This window comes from Myotis brandtii, unplaced genomic scaffold, assembly GCF_000412655.1.
Source record: "Myotis brandtii unplaced genomic scaffold, ASM41265v1 scaffold328, whole genome shotgun sequence".
NCBI lineage: Eukaryota > Metazoa > Chordata > Mammalia > Chiroptera > Vespertilionidae > Myotis > Myotis brandtii.
Genome location: NW_005362626.1, coordinates 213889 through 225858, shown reverse-complemented (window position 1 = coordinate 225858; position 11970 = coordinate 213889). Strand labels below are relative to the sequence as shown.

General features: G+C 44.3%; 2 protein-coding genes across 2 annotated transcripts in view; one reads left to right on the top strand and one right to left on the bottom strand.

Annotated features, from left to right (window-relative positions):
• NNT (nicotinamide nucleotide transhydrogenase) overlaps window positions 1-411 on the bottom strand; it is a 92991-nt gene extending 92580 nt beyond the window's left edge. The window contains exon 1 of the mRNA XM_005871035.2: window positions 53-411. The gene's annotated coding sequence lies outside the window, so the exon portion shown is untranslated. The remainder of the gene's footprint in view (window positions 1-52) is intronic.
• A 102-nt stretch (window positions 412-513) lies between these two features.
• The window catches only part of PAIP1 (poly(A) binding protein interacting protein 1), a 43849-nt gene continuing 32392 nt past the window's right edge, over window positions 514-11970 (top strand). The window contains exon 1 of the mRNA XM_005871033.2: window positions 514-532. The gene's annotated coding sequence lies outside the window, so the exon portion shown is untranslated. The remainder of the gene's footprint in view (window positions 533-11970) is intronic.

Sequence of the window (11970 nt, the reverse complement as noted above, 5' to 3'; positions counted from 1 at the left end):
GCCCCCCGCCCCGCCTCCGCGCTCTCCCTCGGCCCCTGCTTGTCAATCAAACCTGGAGCCAAACCCGGGCGCTGGAGTTTTCTGGGCTGCACTTGATCCTCTCCCTGGAGAGTCACTTACAAAGTGTGATTTCCTCCCTAGCGTCCCACCAGGACACAGAAGAGGATAATGTAACTCCGCTCCCGGTGCCTGCCGTTCCTCCACCTCTCTAGGAAAAAATCAGAATTTCTGTAACCAGAGAGGACCAAAAAGGGAGTGGGAAGGAAGCCAGGGGGCGGGGAAGGGCGGAATGGGGGCGTTTTGTATTTCCTTTCTGGCCAGAGAAGTAGAGTTGAGTTCCTCGGAAAGATGTGAGGGCCTGAAAATGAACACACATCTGCGCCTTCCACAGGCTGGGCCAGAGGAAGCCGCGTGCTAACGGCAGAATCCAGTGCCCTTGGAAGCTGTGTGTCGCCACCAGGCCTCGGCTGGGCTGAGCAGACGTGCTCAAGGACTCCAAAGCACAACGACTTAGCTGTTCTCTGCACGGCAGGTCTGTTACTTAGTCTGCAGGTGTGTTCTGATTAAAAGTAGGAGGAATGAAATATAGAGGATAAAATGGCTCGTTTCCCCTAAAGCTGAATCATCGGGAGGCGTAAGAGAGGTCTCTGCTTTTCACTTTAATTGGCATATCTAAGATGGGGGGGGGGGATTATGAATCTTGCCCAGCTGGTGTGGCTCAGAGGTTAAGCATCGACCTTTGTATGAACCAAGAGGTCGTCAGTTTGATTCCAGGTCAGGGCACAGGCCGGGTTGCAGGCTTGATCCCCCGTAGGGGGCCTGCAGGAAGCAGCCAGCCAATGATTCTCTCTCATCATTAGTGTTTCTATCTCTCTCTCCCTCTCCCTTCCTCTCTGAAATCAATAAAAATATATTCTAAAAAGTTATGAATCTAAAACATATATTCCATATTCTCAAAGAGAAATAAATCGCAGAGAAACCCTTACTTTGAGAACATCTCTTGTGTTTAACTGGCCCAGAGGTCATTCAGCTAATGGACTCTCACTGTCATGTCCCTGTGAAACATGGCCTGGTCCTAGGAGAGTTCACACACAGGAAGAGACACAGCCAGGTGTTTTAAAATCATAATGAACCATGATTAGTGCAACCGGAGGGACAGGTTCCAGATACTACAGGTACATTGAGTCAGGAATAATGGATAAGGATTAAAACTAAGATCCTTTCACAAGATATGTAAAACAAAACGTTATGCTACATAATTTAAACATGTACAGTGCTGCATGTCAATTATATCTCAATAAAATGAGGGGGGAAACTAAGCTCTTGTTTTAAAATGCGTGTGTGTGTGTGTGTGTGTGTGTGTGTGTCTTAGGGGTTTGCTTTTTTTCTCTTCAGCTTAAAAGTCAGTGGTTCTCAACAGGACAGTTTTGTCCCAGGGTGTCTGGAGACACTTTGGTGGTTACAGCTGTAAAGGGGCGGTATCTAGTGGGTAGAGGCCAGGGATGCTGCCAAAACTGTACATTACACAGGACAGCCCTTTACAACAAAGAAGTATGACCCCAGACGTCAATAGTTCTAAGACTGAGCCCTAACCGGTTTGGCTCAGTGGATAGAGCGTTGGCCTGTGGACTGAAGGGTCCTGGGTTCAATTCCCGTCAAGGGCATGTACCTTGGTTTCGGGCACATCCCCAGTAGGGGGCGTGCAGGAGGCAGCTGATCGATGTTTCTATATAAATCGCAGAGAAACCCTTACTATCCCTCTCCTTTCTCTATCCCTCTCCTTTCCTCTCTGTAAAAAATCAATAAAATATACTTTTTTAAAAAATAGTTCTAAGATTGAGAAATACTGGCTTAAAAAAATGTTCAGTGGGTTATTTAACTTACTTATCATTATACCATATGAGAACGAATCCAAAGATGACGTACAACTTTTCACTTATTCTGTTAAATAGTAAGCATGTGGTAATTTTTTAAATTCATCCGGCTCATTTGCCCAACATAATTTGGGTGCCATTGCTCCAGGTGAAAACATGTGCCATTTGGAAGGGTCTGATTCAGACCTTAAACTCCTACATAGTCAGTACAATGTATTCCCAAGGAAAATTGGATTAAGTCCCAAAGTTTGTAAGGTAGTTGCTTCTGACTCTTAGCCATTGTCTTGTATAAAATTTTTGCAAAGATTTCATACCCCCACTAGGTTGTGAGGGCTTTGTCCGTTTTGATATCTGCTTCCTCCTTGGCTTTCCCAGCCACCAAACAGTCATGCTCACACCTAAATGCAAGTTTTCATTACACATTGTTCTAAGATGGGACACTTAAGTTTCAAATGTACTTCAAAATTAGGGTACACTTCAAAATTTAAACCCTCTTAAATTTAGGAGACTCTGTACCCACAAATGCTTAACGAGAGTGTAACCTATATTTAATATTTAGAGTCCTAATCTATCAAAAGCAACAAAGACGAGGTCTTTAGAACAGTGGTTCTCAACCTTCCTAATGCCGCGACCCTTTAATACAGTTCCTCATGTTGTGGTGACCCCCAACCATAAAATTATTTTCGTTGCTACTTCATAACTGTAATGTTGCTACTGTTATGAATCGTCATGTAAATATCTGATATGCAGGATGTATTTTCATTGTTACAAATTGAACATAATTAAAGCATAGTGATGAATCACAAAAACAATATGTAATTATGTATGTGTTTTCCAATGGTCTTAGGCGACCCCTGTGAAAGGGTCGTTCGACCCCCAAAGGGTCGTGACCCACAGGTTAAGAACCGCTGCTTTAGAAGCATGTAGTACACCATTAGGGTCTGTGGAGATGAAGGTACCAAGGGAAGCAAGGAGGACAGAGCTCCTTCAGAGAGAACGATGCCGCTGTGAGCATCGAGTCCCCCTGTGTACACCTCCCATTCATTTGCCTGGATTAACCTATCACTCCTGTATTTCATTGGAGATGGGACGTTCTCACAGAAGCCTCTCCTGACTACCCAAGATTGAGTGAGGTGCCCTCCCATTAAAGCCTGTTGTGACATAATTATAACATTTAAAGTTCTGTAGTACTATCGCCTGTCTGCTTGCCACAAGTAAGCTTCTTGAGCAGTGGTTCTCAACCTGTGGGTCGCGACCCCTTTGGCGGTCGAACAACCCTTTCACAGGGGTCGCCTAAGACCATCCTGCATATCAGATATTTACATTACGATTCATAACAGTAGCAACATTACAGTTATGAAGTAGCAATGAAAATAATTTTATGGTTGGGTCACAACATGAGGAACTGTATTTAAAGGGCCAGAAGGTTGAGAACCACTGCTCTTGAGGATAGGCATTTCATCTTATTTACTGATATGCCATCAGCACCTATAAGACTGGCTTTGTTGGGTAGTCAACAAATATCTGCTAGAAGGAAGAAACACATTGTGAGTGTCCTGGAGGTGCTGCAACAGAAAGAAGCTGCTGGTTTGACCTCATGCCAACAAACAGCATGAATGTACTGTGCCGGAGAGATAGGGAGACAGAACATGCCCATAGCAAAAGACCATAACTTGACATTTACACATTAAACATTGATGTTCCTGATTGTCTTTCAAATGCCCAATTTGGACTCTGAAAATAGCATTCCCAGCTATTACATTACCTTGTTGCTGGCCAGCTAGCACTTCAGTTCAATCAGTTGAATTGTGCAATTACTAGAATATTGCCTGTTGTAATTATCCATCCAGAACTTTCTCTCAAATATTCAACTCTTATATCTCATGTTCTGAGCACCACTTTCTTTTTTTTTTTTTTTTTTTTTTTTTTTTTTTTTTTTGATAGAGAGTTAGAAACATCGATGAGAGAGAAACATCGATCAGCCGCCTCCTGCACATCTCCCACTGGGGATGTGCCCGCAACCAAGGTACATGCCCCTGACCGGAATCGAACCCGGGACCCCTCAGTCCGCAGGCCGACGCTCCATCCACCGAGCCAAACCGGTTTTGGCAGCACCACTTTCTTATTTCTAATTCTCTTCTCTCTTTGAACGATGCTCCCACTAATCCATATTAACATGCAAGCTGCTATGATGATTTGGGCAGAGACGAGTGAACAGAATGACCAGGGAAGGAGTAATGGAACAGGAAGGAATAAGGTGTATTTATATGTGTTTGGTTTTTGAAACTTTTTATTTAGAGCTAATTGTAGGTACACATGCAGCTGTAAGAAATAATATGGAGGGATCTCATTTACCCTTCACCCAGTTCTCCCAACATCTTGCATAACTGTAACACACATCCAGAAATTTGATAATATACAACTAAGGTGGGTTGTGTGGGGGTTCTTTCCTGACTTCGTGCAGGAAGGATTTCACAGAGTGAATCCGGGTGATTTTTAGAGAACCTGTATTAACGCTGGGGACAATGAAACAAGAAAGGGCCTAGAAAAGAAGAAGCAACAGGAGGAGAAATAAGCCTGGGCTGGGCTGCTTTGGGTCACTAAGAAGTCAGAGTTCAGGGCCTTAGCTCAGGATGAGCTGCTGCTCCCAGGTTGCAAGTCTCATGGGATCCCTTAGAGCAGCGGTTCTCAACCTGTGGGTTGCGATCCCTTTGGCGGTCGAACGACCCTTTCACAGGGGTCGCCTAAGACCATCCTGCATATCAGATATTTACATTACGATTCATAACAGTAGCAACATTACAGTTATGAAGTAGCAATGAAAATAATTTTATGGTTGGGTCACAACATGAGGAACTGTATTTAAAGGGCCAGAAGGTTGAGAACCATAGAGTTTAGCAAATATGTGCCTGTTGAGGGGAAAGAGGAAGGGGAAGGAACCAGCATGCTCCTGGGAGGGAGAGCACTTGCTGGGACCTTCGTTTTGAGGTTTTTGTTTTGTTTTGTTTTTGGTTAATCCTCACCCGAGGATATTTTTCCATTGATTTTTAGAGAGAGTGGAAGGGAGGAGAGACAGAAGCGTTGATGTGAGAGAAACACATCAGTTGGTTGCCTTCTGCACACACCCCGACCAGGGCCAGGGAAGCTGCAATATCCACTGAGTTAAACCAGCTAGGGCAGTTTTTAAAGGCTGGGAGTTTAGGAGACGTCTTAGTGGAGAATCAATAGGCTACTCATCAGCTTTATGCTGATGTGCCAAAATGAGATTTACGCTCTTAACTTCATCTGTCCTTGGGTCTGGTTGACATAAATAGCATTAGTTGGATTGCTATCCTCTCCCTGATAGGGTGGTTTAAGCTATTTACCTTCTGGTTGGGGAGAAGTGTAAATTATTTACTCTCAAGTGCCCTTGGTTTAAGGAAGATAGGATTTACTAGGTGGCTGCAAACTGCATGGCCATTTAACTTTCTCAGTTTCCCTTTACCATTTGCCATGGCTCACTAACGTGTCTCGGCAATACTGGGGATCCAAAGAAAAGCAGGACGATTGTAGGTGAGTCCTATTACTTTTTAAAATATATTTTTATTGGTTTCAGAGAGGGAGAGAGAGATAGAAACATCAGTGATGAGAGAGAATCATTGATTGGCTACCTCCAGCATGCCCCACACTGAAGATCGAGCCCCAAACTGGGCATGTGCCCTGACTGGGAATCAAACTGCGACCTCTTGGTTCATAAGTCAATGTTCAAACACTGAGCCACGCCGGCTGGGCTTACAAGCCTATGAAGTGCCAAGTAGTACTGGGTTAGAATCTCGAAGTGTAGAGATGAAAAGGTGTCTTCTGCCGCCCTGGCAGGGTAGCTCAGTTGGTTAGAGTGTCATCTCAATATGCCAGGGCACATGCAAGAACAGACCAATGAATGTATAAATAAGTGGAACAGCAAATCAATGTATGTGTAGCGTGTCTCTCATCAATAAATAAAATAAAATAAAAATAAAAGGTGTCGCCCTAGGCGGTTTGACTCGGTGGATAGAGCATCGGACTGCAGACTGAAGGGTCCCAGGTTCGATTCCAGTCAAGGGCACATGCCTGGGTTGCGAGCTCAATCCCCAGTGAGGGGTGTGCAGGAGGCAGCCAATCAATGATTCTCTCTCATCATTGATGTTTCTATCTCTCCCTCTTCCTTCCTCTCTGAAACCAATAAAAATATATTTTTTTAAAAATTTTAAAAAAGGTGTCCTCTGCCCTCAGGCTACTTTAGTGGAGGAGACAGTTGAATAAACCACATATTAACGATCCAGCATACAAGTGCCAGGATAGAGTTTTCCCAGAGTGCCACGGCCACGAAGGGAGAATTGGAGCTTAGCCAGCTGGGGGCGGTCTCCCTGGAGACAGATCTTTCCCATAGTTCACAGCAGGCCTCTCCCCAGATTACAACATATTTTGCAACCTCTCAGAATTGAGTCCTCCTTCTCTCATGTCATCATAAATCCATAAGAAAGGCTTAACTGTGGAGGAGGAGCATTTTTAATGGTTCTTTTCAGAGTCCCAAATGGTGTGTGTGTGTGTGTGTGTGTGTGTGTGTGCGGCCTCTTGGCATTTTGCAACACCTAGCACCTGGCAGTTAGCCCTAAAACTGTTCCCAGATGAATGTGAGCTCTCAAAATATCTTGGCGCCCTTTTGTTGTAAAATGAGGATGATTGGAATGTCTACTTCAGAGGATATGGGGATTAAATAAAATGATAAAAGTAAAGCTCTTGGAACTGTGGCTGCAACATAATAAACAATAAATATTAGCTATTGTTATTATTGTGAAGCCAATCCCATTCATGCAATCCCCAAGTTGACCTTTCATACTTATTAGACCTACAGTTACATCAGAATAAACAGGGAAACAGTTACATCAGAATAAAAAGGATAACATCTTAATCACCTAACTTATCAACAAAATGAGCCTGTAAAGATGCAGATAAAAATCTCAGGTGGAGCCCCAGTGAATAGAGCGTCGGGCTGCGGACTGAAGGGTTCCAGGTTCGATTCCAGTCATCCCCAGTAGGGGGTGTGCAGGAGGCAGCTGTTCAATGTTTCTCTCTCATTGATGTTTCTAACCCTCTATCCCTCTCCCTTCCTCTCTATAAAAAATCAATAAAATATATATTTTTTAAAATCTCAGGTGGACAAAAGGTGCTATCACAAAAGTTTTAAGGGAACAAAGGGGTGATGAGTGCAAACAAAAGCCTGGACAGAATTGGGGCATTACTTCCTTGGAGCATGCAGCATAACTCACTCTCACTGTTTTCAAGTGAAGAGAGAATACACCACTTTGGCATATTGATTATTTTGAGTTAAAGTTACTTAAGAAACAGCCAGTAGAAGGACATTCTAACTCTCCTTTGCCCCCCGAAAGCAGGAAATAAATCTCCACCTGAAGGTCCCCTCCCTGGACCAAGAGGTTCGAAGCATCCTTATCACCAGAAAAAGGGAATTAAGGTTGAGAAGGCTTCGTAAGCAAGAATTATTACATCCTCACCAACCTGCTACCTCAAGCACAAACCTCTTTATTTTGCCAATTCTTCACAAATGCATTGTCTTCTTGTCTAAAAGGTATAAAAGCTGCCTCCTTTGGTCACTTCGGGGAGTTTCCTATTTTTATAGGCTCCTGTCCATACAAAATTAAATTTGTTTTTCTCTTGCTGATCTGTGTTAGTCAACTTAGTTATCAGACTAGCCAAACAACCTAGAAGGGGAGAAGGGACAAGTTTTCTGTCCCTACATGAGCATACAGTTTGTGGGTCTTTCCTATATAATAAAAAAGTCCAGCCCAGCAGGTGTGGCTCAGTGGTTGAGCAACTATGAACCAGGAGGTCATAGTTCGATGGATTCCCCCTCTGGCCACATGTCTGGGTTTTGGACTTAATCCCCAGTAGGGGATATATAGGAATGGGTTGATCAATGATTCTCATCATTGATGTTTCTCTTTCTCCCTCTGAAATCAATAAAAAAAAATATATTTTAAAGTCCAGCAAGAAGTGACTGACGGGGGGAACCACTGGAAGATGGCAGCGTAGGTAAACGCCTGTACTCACTGCCTCCCACAACCACATCAAAACTACAACTAAAATACAGAACCATCATCCAGAACCACTGGAAGGCTGGCTGAATGGAAGTCCTACAACTAGAGAAGTAAAGAAGAAAGCACACTGAGACTGGTAGGAGGTGCAGGGCGTGGAACAGGATGGTCTGGCACCCACATGGGCTGCTTTTTTAATTGGGAGGGAGATCGTCTCTGCGGAGGAGCAAGGGGTCCCAGCACCACACCAGAAGCCCAGCCCAGGGTCCCAGAGCTGGGAAAAGAAGTCCCTGCGGGCAGTAAGAACTACGGGCTATAAAAACCAGTGCGGATTGGGGCTCAGTGACACAGAGGCTGCTGGAGAACCGTCTGTTCCTCTTAAAAGGCCGGCACCATGAACTGAACTTACAAGGTCCTGCTTCCTCTGAGCTCCAGCACCAGGACGAGGCATTGAGGGACACAGACCCATATGAGGAGGAACTGGATTGTCTGGCATCAAGGCAGGAACTTGGGGTCAGCTTTCTCCTAGACAGAGGTAGCTCGCAGGGATCTTTGTTTCTATGCTGGGACCTCCCCGGTCGCAGAGCTGACTGACAGCCATTTGTTTGCTCCACCCTGGTGATTCCCTAAGACCCCACCTCATCCAATTTACAATCCCACCCAAGCTGTGTGCAGTGGCTTTTGCATATGAATGGCCTTTCCTTGCTGAGGGTAAATCTCTCAAACGAGCTGCAGCTGGGTAAGGGAGCCCCAAACCTATCAATAAAAGGCCCAAGACCCAGCACCAGCCCCAGCCGGCCTTGCTTCAAAGCTGGGCCTCATCTGGGCACTTCCAAACCTAATATAAAGAGAGGGAATCTGCAAATCTTTCTGGAGCTCCTGTTGGGTGACCCCAGGCAGTGGCTGACTTTGCACCTTCCTGGAGACCCCAGTGGTCAGTGTCAGACCATACCAGATTACAACTCTACACATCCATAAGTGACATACTCAAGGGGCTGACTCAATGAGCACCAAAGCCCACTGAAGCAAGTCCTGCTCCATAGGGGTGTCTCCTGCATAGCAGCTCTACCACTGTAGTTGCAGCTGGTCCTCACAGCCAATTGGCCTGGAGGACAATTCCTCCCAGTGACACCAACAACAATCAAGGCTCAACTGCAACAAGACTGTGTTCACAGTCCCTAAAGGGATGCACCTAGAGCTCCCAGCTCAGGTGACTGGGGAGGTTGAGCCACTGGGCCCTATAGAATACCTACTACACAAAGCCACTCTACCAACTCAAGGAGATATAGCAGCTCTACCCAATACATAGAAACAGACAAAGGGAAGCAGCCAAAATGCAGAGACAAAGAAACATGTCACAAATGAAAGAAATGGAAGAAAGCAAACTACTAAATATAGAGTTCAAAACCACAGTTATAAGGCTACTCCAGAATCTTCTAGAAACCTCCAAAAAAAAAAATGGAAAAGGACCAGTCAGAAATTAAGCATACATTGACTAAAATAAAGAATAATATACAGGAATTCAACAGTAGAGTAGAGGATTCTAAGAATCAAATCAATGATTTGAAATATGAGGAAGCAAAACAAAACAAAACAAAAAACCACCCAACCAGAAGAGCAAAAGAAATAAGAATCCAAAAATATGAAGATAGTGTAAGGAGCCTCTGGGACAACTGCAAGTGTACCAATATTTACATTATGGGGGTGCCAGAAGAAGAGAGAGAGCAAGAAATTGAAAACCTACTTGAAGAAATAATGACAGAAAACTTCCCCCACCTGGTGAAAGAAATAGACTTACAAGTCCAGGAAGCACAGAGAGTCCCAAATAAGAGGACACCAAAGAGGACCACACCAAGACACATCATAATTAAAATGCCAAGGGCTAAAGACAAAGAAAGAATCTTAAAAGCAGCAAGAGAAAAGCAGTTAGTTACCTACAAGGGAATGCCCATACGACTGTCAACTGATTACTCAACAGAAACTATGCAGGCCAGAAGAGAGTGGCAAGAAATAGTCAAAGTGATGAATAACAGGGACCTACAACCAAGATTACTCTACCCAGCAAAGCTATCATTTAGAACTGAAGGTCAGATAAAGAGCTTCATGGACAAGAAAAAGCTAAAGGAGTTCATCACCACCAAACCAGTATTATATGGAATGTTGAAGGGTATTCTTTAAGAAGAGGAAGAAGAAAAAGATAAAAAATATGAACAACAAAATGGCAACAAACACATACCTATCAGCAATTGAATCTAAAAATCAAAATAAACAAATAAGAAATCTAATGAACAGAATAAACTGCTGAATAAAATAGAATCAGAGGCATGGAAATGGAACAGACTGACGATTCTCAGGGAAGAGGGGTGGAGGGGAAAGAGATTAAACAAAGACCTTATATGCATATATGCATTACCTATGGACACAGACAATAGGGTGGCGAAGGCCTGGGGCAGGGCAGGAACCCGGTGGAGGGGGACAATGGGGGGAAAAAGAAGGACATCTATAATAATCTCAACAATGAAGATTAAAAAAAAAAGTGACTGACAGCTACATTAAAGATGGATTTTAATGTTATGAGCATTAACTCATCTAATTTTTATATTGTAATCTTGTCTTGCCTTTAATATATGCTTGATGCTACAACATGCTTATTTTATAGCTGAGGAAACTGAGGCTCAGAGACATTAAATCCCTAACTTGCCCAAGATCACACAAGCATTAATACTCGGGCTTACCTGGAATCCTACATTCTTTCTCACACCAAGGAACCACACTTGCTAGCTTTCTTCCCTGACTTCATTAATTTTGCTAACCATCAACAGCATAAATCATTTACTCATGATTGCCCTCATTAGGGCCATTTTTCTCAATCATTGAGGTGAAGATGTGAATGTTTTCTGCATTAGCAAGAAGAGAAAAGGGTTAATATGAGTTTTTGTTCCTAATTAAAATGATTCTCAAGATGACAAGATTGAGAAGCCTTAAGCCCTGCTTAGAATACAGGGCTACACTCAATTTGGTGAGATGTTGCAATCTAACAGAGAAGAAATAATTTTTTTCCTCCTTTTCATTTCAAATATTCATCCTTACTTGACTTTGGCACTGTCAGGCCTGACAAAAACAGTAATTTACACATGATGTCTATAGAAATTTTCTGTGCAACCTGGTAGCCACTAGCCACATGCAGTTATCGATCACGTAGCATGCCTAATCACAACTGAGATATGCAGAAAGTGTAAAATACACATTGGGTTTTGATTAGCGTGAAAAAAAGAAAACATCTCATTCATATTTTACATTGATTTCATGTTGAAATACCATTTTGGATATAGCGGGTTAAATACATTAAAATTCATTCCACCCGTTTCTTCTTACTCTTTTCAGGTGGCTTCTAGAAAACGTGTAATTTCCTAAGTGACTTGCCTTTGTGACTCGCACTATATACTTATTGCACAGCCCTGGTACATGAAAAAGAGGGGCGTTTCATTGAAAAGTAGGGTATTTTCTTAAAATTTCCGGGGGGGAAGAAAAGGGAAGCGACTGAGCATGGTCCCAGGGCTGCAGTGAACGAAAGGCGGGGGCGTAGACAGACTCTGCTCCCGCCCGGCGCTAACGGAGCAGGTGGCGGCGCTTCCTCCAGGGGGTTCACACCCGGAGCGGGTGCGGGTGCGGGTGCGGGTGCGGGTGCGGGTGCGGGGGCGGGCCCGGGCGCTGGACCACACCGAGCAGTCCTGGGTGGGGCCCGGCTCTGTCAACAGGAGCCCCGGGCCTAGTTCCTGCGAGGTTGGGCTCCTCCTACCCAGCGGGAGGGAGGGTGCGAGGAGGAAGTGTGTGTGTGCAGAACTCACCCAGGTTGGAACCGTTGAAAGAGAAAGTGGAAGAGACTTTAATGAGTTCTAGGAGCAGAAGGAATTCTGAGAACTGGAAAGACGAGGCTTGGCTGGATCCGGGGCGCTCCCCTTTCTCCTTTCCTCAGACTAGGCCACCACTAGCCATGCGGGTCGTCTCAGTCCCAGGGGGCGGCG